The sequence below is a fragment of the Gossypium arboreum genome, chromosome 1, assembly GCF_025698485.1.
Source record: "Gossypium arboreum isolate Shixiya-1 chromosome 1, ASM2569848v2, whole genome shotgun sequence".
Taxonomy (NCBI): domain Eukaryota; kingdom Viridiplantae; phylum Streptophyta; class Magnoliopsida; order Malvales; family Malvaceae; genus Gossypium; species Gossypium arboreum.
In genome coordinates, this window is record NC_069070.1 from 90,865,536 (window position 1) to 90,882,298 (window position 16,763).

Here is a 16,763-nt window from a genome sequence, read left to right on the forward strand (position 1 = left end):
GCGCTTCTAGGCTCCCTATTCCACAGACATCTTCCTTCAGCAACACTACTAATGCCTCAGATGCAACCTCCACAATTGCCAGTCCTGATGTATTCCTTCTCGCATTCTTAGCTAGCCAATATGCATAGCTATTACATTCCTTATGGACATGCCTAAACATCAATTTCCATTCTCGTCTGCACATCTGCATCTATTGTCGCAACTCAGTGAATCCATTAGCCTCAGTAATCCCACGTCTAACAGTTTCAATTAGTAAAGCATTGTTTCTCCATTTCAACCCTTCTGTATCCTCCGTCCCATGCTAGCTTAAGACTTTTCAGCACTGACCTTGCCTCTGCCTAGAAAACAAAAGCACTCTCAAGCTTTTTATTGAAGCCTACAAGTATAAGTACTTGTATACAAGGTGATTTGGGTGGAAGATGGAAACATCTTGGGTCCGTCTCATACAAAGCATAAGTACTTTCAAGGAAAAAATTATTGCTATAAATATTACAAACCGACTTGATTTTCAAATTTTTTATTTTCTACCATGACAAAAAATTATTTTAAATTATATTTTTTCAACAACTGGTATCAGAGCTAAGTTGTGCTATGTTTATAGTAGAAATCGATACTGAAATTTTCTCTCTTTATGTTTGGTTAATTTTTGATAAGTTGTGATATTCTTATAATTATTAGCATCTTTTGGGTATGTATGTGAATGGATTTTTAAAATTATTTTATTATTGATATGATAAAGTAATTTTACAAAAGTTACAATTCATAGAAATTAAAATGGTTGTAATTATCATTTTAATATTTTTGGGATATATAATTAGATCATGAACTATCATCTCCACATAAGAATTATTTTATTTATTTATTTTAGAATAATTCAAGTAACATCCCAAAAATCAGGGGTTAGTAGAATCAGATTTGTGAATCGAGAGGGAGTGCTAATGCCTTAATTTTTTAAAAATGATCTATGCATTTTTAGGAAATAAATGAGGTATTGATTTGTTGGTTAAGTGTTAGTGTGACGTTCCTTAAAATCCAAGTTCAGATCCCTTCTCTCTCACAATTTTTATTATTTTACAAATTTTACCTTAAACCCTAGTATGTGACATGCCTTGTTTTGAAAATAAATATTGCAAAATCATTTAAAAGAGGGAAAAGCCTAGTGGTTAAAAGAAATATGAGAAAGCATGGAAATTAAATGAGGTCCCAAGTTCGAATCCCTTCCCTTACGAAATAATTAAATTTTGCAAAATCCCTTATTTTTTTTAATGTGTGTGCCATCCATATGCTTGAACCCTAAGTGTAAATATAACTTTTTATTGTATTTTTCAGCTTTTAACTCAACTTTTGCCTACCCTAGCCGTTCACCCTCTTCCTCTCCTCTTTTCTCTTTAATTTTCTTTCTTTCTCCCAGTGTTGTCGTCGCCTACACCTAGTTTTACCATATCTTTCTTTTTTTTTCTTTTTCTTTTTGCCACAAGTTTTTTTAACATATCCTCCACCATTTTGTTGTCATTTTTCCTCATTAAAATCAGCCCCAAATATGAAATCTTGAATTCCAAGATCGATCCCGAACATTGCCAAGAAAGTGCTATTGTCGTTTCTCTCGACTAGCTTGGGAAAGGTCTCTTCTTTCTTCAATTTCTTAATTAATCTTGTCCATTAAAAACCTAAATTTCCAGATATGGAATTTTTGGGATTTTAAATGATTTCAAAGGTATTTTTCCATATTTTAATAAGATCTCAAACCGTTTTAAAATTCAGCCCTAATTTTAGCCACCATGGGTGGTAGTGCATGCGCCTATGTGCAAGAAAGGGGGTTGTTTTGGTTCTTGGTTCTTGGTTATATTTTTCCAAAATTATTTTGAGTTCTTGAACCCTCCTAATCAGCTTTTAAACCCATTTCAATTAGGGAAAAATGTTCTTGATTGATTGACCATTCGGATCCAACAAATCGTGAAGCGTAATTGCAATTAAGGGTAACTAGTTTATTATTTCGACATAGTTGTTGGGTAAAGGTTATGATTTGATTAAATGAAGGAATTTAATCATTAATTAGCTACTAATTTTCCAGTATATTATTGAATTAGGTGCTGTCCCAAACGCCCCAAACCATCCGTAAAGGCGAAGAATGATTGTACGTACGGTTCACATCGATACAGTGTAAGGAATCTAACTAGAAGGAATCTAACTAGTTTGGATTCATAAAATAGTTATAATTTCAACGATTGGTTTGAACTCATATGTGGGTTTTTTGGGGCTGGTTTAATGGTAAATTTATTGAATTCATACAAAATTTTGGTTTAGGTTAGTTTAAGGAATTATTAAGTAAAATTGGAAGATTCATTAGTGTGCTGCAAGGAAGCGAAAAATAAGGTGTGGGTCCTAAACTCATAAAATTGTTTGAAAATATTAAATATCATGTTATATATGATAAATTAGCTTGCCAGTTGGATTGTCTTAATAGCCAAATTATTGATTTTGTGAGTGGCAGAACCAGGTATGTTTCGAGCCTTAAAAGATTGACATGTTGGCAAAATTGCTAGTTTGATAGTATGAATGTTTGATTGAGTTTGTAATTGCATATTTGAGTTAAGAGATATGAGAATGTTTGACTGAATGATATAATGTGTTGAGATATTAAGCTTATATATGATTTAAATGCATGAGATATTTGTTATATTGTGTACTGAAAAGGGTGCTATTTATGCACATTGAAAATCCGTAAAGTATGTGAAATTGAACGATATTGATTGATACCAACACAATGGTAATTTGAAAGATTGAAACACTAGTTTCATTTGCTAAAAGTATGTGATTATTGAGGACATGCTGAGCATGTCAAATAAATGTGAAAAGTATTGAGATATGATTATGTATGAGAGTGTGTGACATATTGCATATGCATTGGGTTGGGATTTTGTGGTTGAGAGAGGAGTTTCGTGGAGTACTGACGGCATCTTAAGTCTGCATTATTCGTAGTCAGTGCACTGCACCTGGAGTACCGACAGGATTGGCAATTTTATCACATATTACATGTTATTGGCGATTGTATCGCACTATTTGATATCCAACAAATTTTCTGCATTATAAATTATTCGGTGGTTTTACCACATCGAGCTATGCCCATAATGTTTTGGAGTTTGGCAGACGGGTTCTTAGGAACTCATGGTGTTTAGCAGATGGTATGGCTAGAAACCTTTTTGCATTGCATCATGTGCATGATATATTTGAATGTTATTGATTTATGCTACGTATTGTATTTTGTTGTATTGATTGTTACTCGAATAACTGATGCCCTATGCTCATACATCGTTTAACATCAATTTGATAATGACTATGTAGCGATATGAAATTCTTATTATGAATCTGTTTCTTCTATTAAAGCTAATCTGTTTCATTGTATTCGATATTTATGTTTGTTTAAATAATTGTTTGACTCACACTGAGCTTTAAATAAGCTCAGCCCCAATAGTGTTTAACTTTTTAGGTAAACCTCAAAATTAGGACCGGGCTCGACATTCAGAGAATCACCTTGGACCTCAAACTATTCTTAATAAGTATTATTAAGTCTTTATTGGTTTTGGCTTGTAATTTTTAATTATCTTTGATTTGTGGCTTGGTAAATTTTCTTTTGGGGATTTTTGCATGCATGAATTACTCAAGCATAATAACCGGATAATGCATTATATCAGGCTTAAGTAAAAATTTGATATTATTCCCTAGTTTTCTCTACATTGCAAATGAACTGTTTTTGAAAAATAAATCGATAAGGCAACTAACTTTCCAAAATGACTTGAAAAATAATTTTTCCTGTAACGCCCCGATTTTTAGGCCTAGAAGTAATGGGCATTGAGTCTGGGTTCGGGTAGAAGACGACTCGAATAATTTGAATGTTATTGTTATTATTATTTTTATTATTATTACGTATGTTTAGTGTAGCAATTAAATAAATTAGGAAAGGTTATGGTATGGGAAAAAGGTTCAGGGTTCAGCCCATAACTTTAGCAAAATTAATTTTGCCTCTTATGGGAATCTGGGAAATAGGCCTTATTAATAATTTGGGCTGAGTTTTAGCACAAGCAGGCATCTGGCCCCGTGGCTAAGGACGCTAGGAGGGCGTGGGAGGTGCCTAGGTTCAAGGCACGGCATGGGCAAATGGTTGTTTTTTTTACACCCAAGGATTGCCGCAAGAAGACCTTATAAATATCTCAGGAGGAAAGGTGACACAAAAGAGGCATGTGGTCAAGTGGCAAGGAGGCGTTAAGAGTGTGCATGTGGTTGGGGGTTCAAGTCTGGTAAGTAGTGATATTTTATTTTATTTCTAAACGAACTGAGACTGCTGCAGATAAGTCCTAAAATTAATTGTGAGTAGATTATATCATGAGAAAAGCTTCAGCGCAGTGGCAGCAGCGTGCTAGGCTTGCCAGGAGGTTATGAGTTCGATTCCAAGGGAAAGCAAATTCTGTTTTATTTTTAAATGGGCCAAAACTGAAGCGGGTTGAAGGTTAAAATTAATTGTGACCATATATTAGTAAAGGAAGAAGCGTGGTGCAATGGCCAGCAGCTCGAACATAGGTACAAGGGCGTAGGGCGGACGGAGGTCTGGGGTTCGAGCCTCATTTCGCGCACGTAAGGCTGAGATTTTTGCTGCATGAGTGGGGAAAGAGTTGGGGTCTGATCAGGATTCTTGGCGACATCTTTGAAGCGGTGCAAGCGGTGGGCTGATCGGTTAGGAGTTTGAATGAAATTCAAACATTGAAGTTGGCCAAAAATCAGCCATAGCTAATAAGTGCCATATATCTTTGGCCTTTAGGATTTATTTTTTTTCTTTTTGGGCAGGGGGTGCCGTTTTTGACAATTCTTTTCTCTTCTTCTTTTCTCCTTTCTTCATCTATTTTCTTTTCTTCTTCTTTTCCTCTATAGTCGAATCTTTCTACCATTGTACTCAACTCCACTTCCTTACCATTTGTTTCTAAGCCTTATAGCCGATTGCCATAAAAGTCGAAATCCCGAAAGCCTGTTTTTCTTCTGTGCTGATTTCTCCTAGCCAAACCCTCTGATTCTTCTCTATCTTTTTGGCCAATTCTCTCATCCTCTAAACCCCAAGGTTCTGTCGACAAAACCACTGCAAAACCCTCATATTTCATCTTTCTCTTCACTATTTCAAAAAGCCAAAAACCCCATAGTCTTAGGGGCATAGGCGAATCTTTAGACCTTTAAAGATTTGATTTCTGCTAACATTTGAGGGGTTAGATCTACATCAGAATCGAATAGGAACTAAGGTGGAATCGTTGATTGAAGGAACCGGTGGTAAGTTTTCGAATCTTTTCTTTATTTCGGATTTTAGAAAAGCCGAAACCCCTAAAAGCTTAGGGAGGCTGTCGATTGGACTCTATGGCTCTTAGGGTTGTGATAATTGTTTTATTGTGATGATAGTGTGATCTAGAGGCTGCTGATCGGAGGCTTGGACAAGTGGAAGTACTGGATCTAAACCTAGTCTTTAGATTCGGAGAAAGGTAGGATCTCTAGTGCCTAAAGTGTTAATGGCCGACTTTTGGGTAAGGAGTTTTGTATACAAGTTGTTATGGATTCAAGTTAACGTATTGGTAACTGACTGTAGGCAACTGGTGTGTGTGGAACTCGTCAGCGTTTCGTCGCAAACAGGTGTGTAATTAACACCCTCTCATAGACTAGATCGACAAAAGCCGAAAAGTCGAAATGCCGAAAAACTGGTATTTTGTGAACTTGCGGGTGTGCGAATGCTCGTGAGGTAGATTGATTAACATATTTGGTAAACTACAGTGATAAGATTGCAGAGTGCACAATTTTGTGCCTTTAGATATTTTTGGGTTAATAGGTCGAAAACGGGATAATGGGCCAACGGGCCCAAATCGGTAAGAACGCTCAGTAAGTGTTTCTGTTGATGCGATAATGGCTGTAGTATGTATGTAAACCCTAAAATAGGTAAATTTATTAAAATACCCTAAGTTTGGAAATTACCATTATGCCTCTAGGTGCAAAATGACCATTATACCCCTAGGGTTGATTTTGACTGAAATGCATGATATTCTGATTCTGTATGTTGTATGCCATGACATGCATATCTGTTGTATGGGATCTGGGTTATGTTATGGAGGAAGAACCCGTTCTGGTGGCTGTGCCACATATTCTGATATAAGCAACTTTTCTGCGGATTATAGTTAGTGCCGCAACCGGTGCTAACACTGTAAGTGTAGGGATGGCGTGGGCGATTTATTCCCCACAGAAAGTGTAGGGATGGACGGAGGCAAGTGCAGGGTTGGATGGGGCTACCATGCATTAATCATATGAGATTGTTTTGTTATGGGCCAACTGTATTGAAATGGGCCTAACTGTGTTAATATGGGCAAGGCCCAATATATCTTAACTTGTAATAGGGCTACGACCCAGATTGATACTAATATGGGCTAGGCCCAGTATACTCTGATATTGTAAGGGGCTATGGCCCAGATTAATATTGATATGGGCTAAGGCCCAGTTAACTCTGATTCCTGAATAGGGCTTAGGACCAGTAAAGCTTGAACTGTTCTGGACTATGGTTGGGTTAATTTACACACTGAGTTTCCCCAAACCCACCCCTTAATTTTATCCACGCAGGTAATCCTTAACCATAGTGGGCTTGGAGCTGTGAGGGATTCGGAGTGGCCACTCGTTCCGCAAATTTGGTTTTCTTCTGGTGAATTGGACATCTTTTCATTTACTTTTATGATTTTGGGTTTTAAGTTGTAATAAGGCCGCTTTAATTATTTTAAATGGTTTTAATATGTTTTACTAGAATAGGTATGATATTATCTTAATCGGTGAAACTGATTAGTTTTAGGGCGCAATTTCAAAAACAGTAATTGATTTTAAAATATCACGACAACAAAGCAAAACTTCCGCAACGAAAACGTTTTCCAAAAATTAATCATTTTTTCCTTAAACTGGACTTAATTGAATTGGTTTCCTAAGAACATACACTAAGTTAAGGTGTGACAAGGGTGGTGTGCATGTCTAGGATTGGATCTGAAGGGAGCTTGGTACTTAAGCAGTCCGATGGACTCATCTCCTCTTTTTCGGTTTCCTACCTAGTGCTCAGCTCCCATTCACTTTAACCTATAACGAAAATACTCTCTAAACACTAAGAAAGATTTTAGATAAAATATGAGTTTTTCAGTAACGCTTCAACGTGACACGTTGGATTCGGCCGTAACGTCTAGGCAAGGTTTGGGGTGCTACATTTAGTGGTATCAGAGCCTAGGTTGCAACAACTCGACTGTGGATCGGGTCCGAAAAGCTTTTCGAAAAATTTTGCTAAGCTTAGGCCCAAGAAGGGTATTTTGAACCGATTTTTGAAAGCTCTTTTCAAAGATATTTTACAAGGTATACATGTTGCAATGATCAATCTGAAAATGGTTTAAGTTTTCTGGGTTTTCTAAAAAAAAAAATTGAAAAGGTAGCACACCGGACTCCAATACCAAGTCTGTAAGTAATCCTGTCACTCATACTACACTGTATTAAGATATTACTGTAGATTGAATTGAGACCATATCATGACATTATAGCTAGGATATTACTAAAAACCTTAGAATACATGAGACTATAGCTAGGCTATGATTCTGCGAAAATAGAAACTTTAAAATACTATCTTTGCATAAAACATATGAATAAGTATTATAATCGAGATCTTGGTAGTTATTGTTATGCATGCTGGTAATGTAGAGTGTTGATATGGATACTGAGGATAAACAAAGTCTGCCAACTTCGGGTAGCAGTAACTCGGAGATTGGGACTGAGGCACTAGCCGAGTTAGTAAGGAAAGTGGTAGAAGAAGTATTAGAGACCAAGGTTAAGGAAATTAGGGAAACGCTTCAAGCAGGGTGCTTGGAGTGTAAGAAGAGGAAGGATTCTAGTTCTCAAAGGACCTAGCCTCGTTCTGTGAAACATGTTAAGACACGACCAAACTTTCCAGCCTGCAAGAATTGCAACGGGTGTCATCCGGGTGAATGCCATAGGAAGACAGGAGCATGCTTTAGATGTGGGTCCAAGAAGCATTGAGCTCAGGATTGCCAAGTTTATTCTATTTAAGTGTGTGTTACGAATTGTATGCGCGCTTGATAAATGTTTCTTTACTTTGGTAATTAGATGTTCGGTCGTACTAGGAATTATTTTTTATTAGAGTTTGTAGCAGAGGCATAGTGGGTTAACTTGAGTTATACGGTTAGTTGGTAGTTTGAAATTTCGAGGACGAAATTTCTTTAAGGAGAGTAGAATTGTAACGCCCCGATTTTTGGGCCTAGAAGGAATGGGCCCTGAGTCTGGGTTCGAGTAGAAGACGGCCCGAATAATTTGAATGTTATTGTTATTATTATTTGTTTTATTATTACGTATGTTTAGTGTAGCAATTAAATAAATTACAAAAGGTTATGGTATGGGAAAAAGGTTCAGGGCTCGGCCCATAACTTTAGCAAAATTCTTAAATTTTGCCTCTTAAGGGAATCTGGGAAATAGGCCTTATTAATAATTTGGGCTGAGTTTTAGCACAAGCAGGCATCTGGCCCAGTGGCTAAGGACGCTAGGAGGGCGTGGGAGGTGCCTAGGTTCAAGGCACGACGTGTGCAAATGGTTGTTTTTTTTACAACCAAGGATTGCCGCAAGAAGGCCTTATAAATATCTCAGGAGGAAAGGTGACACAAAAGAGGCACGTGGTCAAGTGGCAAGGAGGCGTTAAGAGTGTGCATGTGGTTGGGGGTTCGAGTCTGGTAAGTAGCGATATTTTATTTTATTTTTAAACGAATCGGGACTGCTGCAGATAAGTCTTAAAATTAATTGTGAGTAGATTATATCATGAGAAGAGCTTCAGCGCAGTGGCAACAGCGTGCTAGGCTTGCCGGGAGGTTATGAGTTCGATTCCAAGGGAAAGTGAATTCTGTTTTATTTTTAAATGGGCCAGAACTGAAGCGGGTTAAAGGTTAAAATTGATTGTGACCATATATTAGTAAAGGAAGAAGCGTGGTGCAGTGGCCAGCAGCTCGGGCGTAGGCACAAGGGCGCAGGGCGGACGGGGGTTTGGGGTTCAAGCCTCATCTCACGCACGTAAGGTTGGGATTTTTGCTGCACGCGTGGGGAAAGAGTTGGGGTCTGATCAGGACTCTTGGCAGCATGCTTAAGCGGTGCAAGCGGTGGGCTGATCGGTTAGGAGTTTGAATGAAATTCAAACATTGAAGTTGGCCAAAAATCAGCCATAGCTAATAAGTGCCATATATCTTTGGCCTTTAGGATTTATTTTTTTTCTTTTTTTTTCTTTTTGGGTAAGGGGTGCCGTTTCTGACAATTCTTTTCTCCTCTCTTAATCTATTTTCTTTTCTTCTTTTTTTCCTCTATAGTCAAATCTTTCTACCATTCTACTCAACTCCACTTCCTTACCATTTGTTTCTAAGCCTTATAGCCGATTGCCATAAAAGCCAAAATCCCAAAAGCCTGTTTTTCTTCTGTGCCGATTTCTCCTAGCCAAACCCTATGATTCTTCTCCATCTTTTTGGCCAATTCTCTCATCCTCTGAGCCCCAAGGTTCTGTCGACAAAACCACTGCAAAACCCTCATATTTCATCTTTCTCTTCGCTATTTCAAAAAGTCGAAAACCCCATAGTCTTAGGGGCATAGGCGAATCTTTAGACCTTTAAAGATTTAATTTCTGCCAACATTTGAGGGGTTAGATCTACATCAGAATCGAATAGGAACTAAGGTGGAATCGTTGATTGAAGGAACCGGTGGTAATTGCTAGTTTGATAGTATGAATGTTTGATTGAGTTTGTAATTGCATATTTGAGTTAAGAGATATGAGAATGTTTGATTGAATGATATAATGTGTTGAGATATTAAGCTTATATATGATTTAAATGCATGAGATATTTGTTATATTGTGTACTGAAAAGGGTGCTATTTATGCACATTGAAAATCCGTAAAGTATGTGAAATTGAACGATATTGATTGATACCAACACAATGATAATTTGAAAGATTGAAACACTATTTTCATTTGCTGAAAGTATGTGATTATTGAGGACATGCTGAGCATGTCAAATAAATGTGAAAAGTATTGAGATATGATTATGTATGAGAGTGTGTGACATATTGCATATGCATTAGGTTGGGATTTTGTGGTTGAGGGAGGAGTTTCGTGGAGTACTGACGGCATCTTAAGTCTGCATTATTCGTAGTCAGTGCACTGCACCTGGAGTACCGATGGGATTGGCAATTTTATCACATATTACATGTTATTGGCGATTGTATCGCACTATTTGATATCCAACAAATTTTCTGCATTATTAATTATTCGGTGGTTTAACCACATCGAGCTATGCCCATAATGTTTTGGAGTTTGGCAGACGGGTTCTTAGGAACTCATGTTGTTTAGCAGATGGTATGGCTAGAAACCTTTTTGCATTGCATCATGTGCACGATATATTTGAATGTTATTGATTTATGCTACGTATTGTATTTTGTTATATTGAATGGTATCGAAATTAATGATTGTTACTCGAATAACTGATGCCCTATGCTCATACATCGTTTAACATTAATTTGATAATGACTATGTAGCGATATGAAATTCCTATTATGGATCTGTTTCTTCTATTAAAGCTAATCTGTTTCATTGTATTCGATATTTATGTTTGTTTAAATAATTGTTTGACTCACACTGAGTTTTAAATAAGATCAGCCCCAATAGTGTTTAACTTTTCAGGTAAACCTCAAAATTAGGACCGGGCTCGACATTCGGAGAATCACCTTGGACCTCAAACTATTCTTAATAAGTATTATTAAGTCTTTATTGGTTTTGGCTTGTAATTTTTAATTATCTTTGATTTGTGGCTTGGTAACTTTTCTTTTGGGGATTTTTGCATGCATGAATTACTCAAGCATAATAACCGGATAATGAATTATATCAGGCTTAAGTAAAAATTTGATATTATTCCCTAGTTTTCTCTACATTGCAAATGAACTGTTTTTGAAAAATAAGTCGATAAGGCAACTAACTTTCCAAAATGACTTGAAAAATAATTTTTCCTGTAACGCCCCGATTTTTGGGCCTAGAAGTAATGGGCCCGGAGTCTGGGTTCGGGTAGAAGACGGCCCGAATAATTTGAATGTTATTGTTATTATTATTTTTATTATTATTACGTATGTTTAGTGTAGTAATTAAATAAATTAGGAAAGGTTATGGTATGGGAAAAAGGTTCAGGGCTCGGCCCATAACTTTAGCAAAATTCTTAAATTTTGCCTCTTAAGGGAATCTGGGAAATAGGCCTTATTAATAATTTGGGCTGAGTTTTAGCACAAGCAGGCATCTGGCCCCGTGGCTAAGGACGCTAGGAGGGCATGAGAGGTGCCTAGGTTCAAGGCACGGCATGGGCAAATGGTTGTTTTTTTTACACCTAAGGATTGCCGCAAGAAGGCCTTATAAATATGTCAGGAGGAAAGGTGACACAAAAGAGGCATGTGGTCAAGTGGCAAGGAGGCGTTAAGAGTGTGCATGTGGTTGGGGGCTCAAGTCTGGTAAGTAGTGATATTTTATTTTATTTCTAAACGAACCGAGATTGCTGCAGATAAGTCCTAAAATTAATTGTGAGTAGATTATATCATGAGAAAAGCTTCAGCGCAGTGGCAGCAGCGTGCTAGGCTTGCCAGGAGGTTATGAGTTCGATTCCAAGGGAAAGCAAATTCTGTTTTATTTTTAAACGGGCCAAAACTGAAGCGGGTTGAAGGTTAAAATTAATTGTGACCATATATTAGTAAAGGAAGAAGCGTGGTGCAATGGCCAGCAGCTCGAACGTAGGTGCAAGGGCGCAGGGCGGACGGAGGTCTGGGGTTCGAGCCTAATTTCGCGCACGTAAGGCTGAGATTTTTGCTGCATGAGTGGGGAAAGAGTTGGGGTTTGATCAGGATTCTTGGCAGCATGCTGAAGCGGTGCAAGCGGTGGGCTGATCGGTTAGGAGTTTGAATGAAATTCAAACATTGAAGTTGGCCAAAAATCAGCCATAGCTAATAAGTGCCATATATCTTTGGCCTTTAGGATTTATTTTTTTTCTTTTTGGGCAGGGGGTGCCGTTTCTAACAATTCTTTTCTCTTCTTCTTTTCTCCTTTCTTCATCTATTTTCTCTTCTTCTTCTTTTCCTCTATAGTCAAATCTTTCTTCCATTGTACTCAACTCCACTTCCTTACCATTTGTTTCTAAGCCTTATAGCCGATTGCCATAAAAGCCGAAATCCCGAAAGCCTGTTTTTCTTCTGTGCCGATTTCTCCTAGCCAAACCCTCTGATTCTTCTCCATCTTTTTGGCCAATTCTCTCATCCTCTAAACCCCAAGGTTCTGTCGACAAAACCACTGCAAAACCCTCATATTTCATCTTTCTCTTCACTATTTCAAAAAGCCGAAAACCCCATAGTCTTAGGGGCATAGCCGAATCTTTAGACCTTTAAAGATTTGATTTCTGCTAACATTTGAGGGGTTCGGTCTGCATCAGAATCGAATAGGAACTAAGGTGAAATCGTTGACTGAAGAAACCGGTGGTAAGTTTTCGAATCTTTTCTTTATTTCGGGTTTTAGAAAAGCCAAAACCCCTAAAAGCTTAGGGAGGCTGTCGATTGGGCTCTATGGCTTTTAGGGTTGTGACAATTGTTTTATTGTGATGATAGTGTGATCTAGAGGCTGCTGATCGGAGGCTTGGACAAGTGGAAGTACTGGATCTAAACCTAGTCTTTAGATTCGGAGAAAGGTAGGATCTCTAGTGCCTAAAGTGTTAATGGCCGAGTTTTGGGTAAGAAGTTTTGTATACAAGTTGTTATGGATTCATAGTTAACGATTGGTGGATTCGTAGGCAAGCGGTGTGTGTGGAACTCACAAGATTTTGTCGCAAATAGGTGTGTAATTGACACCCTCTCATAGACTAGATCGACAAAAGCCGAAAAGTCGAAATGCCAAAAAACTGGTATTTTGTGAACTTGCAGGTGTGCGAATGCTCGTGAGGTAGATTGATTAACATATTTGGTAAACTACAGTGATAAGACTGCAGAGTGCACAATTTTGTGCCTTTAGATATTTTTGGGTTAATAGGTCGAAAACGGGATAATGGGCCAACGGGCCCAAATCGGTAAGAACGCTCAGTAAGTGTTTCTGTTGATGCGATAATGGCTGTAGTATGTATGTAAACCCTAAAATAGGTAAATTTACTAAAATACCCTAAGTTTGGAAATTACCATTATGCCTCTAGGTGCAAAATGACCATTATACCCCTAGGGTTGATTTTGACTGAAATGCATGATATTCTGATTCTGTATGTTGTATGCCATGACATGTATATCTGTTGTATGGGATCTGGGTTATGTTATGGAGGAAGAACCCGTTCTGGTGGTTGTGCCACATATTCTGATATAAGCAACTTTTCTGCGGATTATAGTTAGTGCCGCAACCGGTGCTAACACTGTAAGTGTAGGGATTGCGTGTGTGATTTATTCCCCACAGGAAGTGTAGGGATGGACGGAGGCAAGTGCAGGGTTGGATGGGGCTATCATGCATTAATCATATGAGATTGTTTTGTTATGGGCCAACTGTATTGAAATGGGCCTAACTGTGTTAATATGGGCAAGGCCCAATATATCTCGACTTGTAATAGGGCTACGACCCAGATTGATACTGATATGGGCTAGGCCCAGTATACTCTGATATTGTAAGGGGCTATGGCCCAGATTAATATTGATATGGGCTAAGGCCCAGTTAACTCTGATTCCTGAATAGGGCTTAGGCCCAGTAAAGCTTGAACTGATTTGGACTATGGTTGGGTTAATTTACACACTGAGTTTCCCCGAACTCACCCCTTAATTTTATCCACGTAGGTAATCCTTAACCATAGTGGGCTTGGAGCTGTGAGGGATTCGGAGTGGCCACTCGTTCTGCAAATTTGGTTTTTTTCTGATGAATTGGACATCTTTTCATTTACTTTTATGATTTGGGTTTTAAGTTGTAATAAGGCCGTTTTAATTATTTTAAATGGTTTTAATATGTTTTACTAGAATAGGTATGATATTATCTTAATCGCTGAAACTGATTAGTTTTAGGGCGCAATTTCCAAAACAGTAATTGATTTTAAAATATCATGACAACAAAGAAAAACTTCCGCAACGAAAACATTTTCCAAAAATTAATCATTTTTTCCTTAAACTGGACTTAATTGAATTGGTTTCCTAAGAACATACACTAAGTTAAGGTGTGACAATAGTGGTGTGCATGTCTAGGATTGGATCTTAAGGGAGCTTGGTACTTAAGCAGTCCGATGGACTCACCTCCTCTTTTCCAGTTTCCTACTTGGTGCTTAGCTCCCATTCACTTTAACCTATAATGAAAATACTCTCTAAACGCTAAGAAAGATTTTAGATAAAATATGAGTTTTTTAGTAACGCTTCAATGTGACACGCTGGATTCGGTCGTAACGTCTAGGCCTAATGAGTTTTAACAAGTGATGTAGTTAGTGTAGGAAATGACTTGGGAAAAATAGAAATGGCGTAACTCCCTATTCCTAATCTGATCACTGATTTTGGGAATCGAATCTCACAATTAAATCGTTCTAGTTAACAGTATTATTGGCTTGACCTATTCACAATACTTAGACCACTTCAAATTTAAACCATGTTTACCATATAACTCTATTCCAATTTCTTAGCTATCAAACATATTCTATGAATAAGCATCCAATAAAGCCTCTATTATATGAGTAACAAAATAAATTAATTACAATTCTTACAATTGTTTTGTTTACCGAATATATGTACATATATATCATATGCATTCAAACTTGAATTCTACTAACTATGTTTAATCTAACCTTGAGGCGTAGCCTCTAAGAGCACCCCTCTATATGCATGATATTGCATCTAAACGTCCACTTAGATTCCACGAGGTTTGGCTTGGTCCCTTCCGACAATTCCCATGTCAGCCCTTGATCCAGTAATCAAGGCGAAGCATTCATAAGTACGAATAAACTTAGTGAGATTAGATACGTTAATTATTAAATAATAACTCTTGATTTTAAGAGTAATAAGAATTAATGCACGTAAATAAACTCCTTGATTTTCATATAAGCTCTCTCAATTTGGTTGGTATGGTCGAAGCCTATAAGTTTTTCTTTAATGAATCATTGGCGGACATATCAAGGGCGAATTTGGACTTAATCATACTTTTTTTGACAACCCCTTTCCAAGACTTGACTTTCTCAAGCTTCATCTTAGAGTTTTATTTTACCTTACTGGTTTGACTTATCAAAAGATACCCATGCAAGTAGATATATAGATTGTTGACTAACTTTGGCGGGCTTACAAGTGTTTCACCAAAAAGATGGATTCTCACATTGATTCCTTCATTCCATGATGAATTCAATATCGACTTACTGTAGTATCCCGACATTTACTTTCTTAGCTTGTGCATATACCCTTTGAAAGGAAAACCCATTTACTTACATCATCGTAGGTGGCCTTAAAATATAAAATTTGACGAATAGTTTAAGGACCACTCTTTTCTTGTTGAATTGTACTTGTAAGATAGTCTGTAATGTAACACCCATTACCCGTGTCCTACGCCAGCACAGGGTACGAGGCATTACCGGACTTAATTACAATCAATAATGTAAAAACCGACCATAAAATTTAATCCTATTTAAAAACTTTCATACATGTGCTTACAGTTCCTTATATGGGCCTACGTGGCCCAAAACATACAATCAGGTGGTTCGGGACCAAACCGTAAACAAATGAAACTTTTGCAACACTTAGAAAATTTTCACACTTTGGAGAGTCACACGTCCGTGTGGGTTGGCCGTGTGGGTTTCAGACGCCCGTGTGGCTTGGAAAGGCCCGTGTCTTTAGCCTGTGTAACTCTCTGTTTATGACATCAGCAAATATTTAGAGTCACATGGCCAAGTCATACACCCGTGTGCTAAGGCCGTGTCCCCTTTTGCGGCTGAGACACACGGCCGTGTCTCTGCCCGTGTGGTTAACACTTAGGCTATTTTCCAAGCCTTTTTGTTACCCTGAATCCTTCACATCTTTATACACACTAAGGACACATATCATGACATCATTTTAATGATTTAGCATCTCATATTAAGACACATTCATAACATTGATGCCAGCCATATATGGCCAACAAGCATAATCACACCACCTCATCACAAGCATAAGAACATGGCATAGATGGATAGGTTCACAAACCATAATTTAAATAAGATACACCTCTTGGCCATATACAAATAACTCGATATAAGCCAATGCATTTGGCTAATCAGAATAACACATAACATAAAGATAAGTCCCTATACATGCCACTCACTTAAAAATGTTTAACGTATATCAATATTAAAAAGGTGATGGCTTGATAGTGTGATGCTACCTCCGACGATCTCCAATCTCGAGCTAACTTGACAACACTAAAGAAAATGAAAGGAAGGGAAGGGAGTAAGCTTCATAGCTTAGTAAGACCGTATGAAAAATAATAAGCAATTATCAACTTGTTTCTCAAGGTAATACTACCATATTTTTACTTTTATTTATGTTCAGGTCAAGCTATTTTCTCGAGTCATAGTCATTAAATTATTTATATCTAGAGATACGAAACTCTAAATCAAGATTTTCTAATTTTCCTTAAAACTAGACTCACATATATTCTTACCAGAAAACTTTCAGAATTTTTGGTC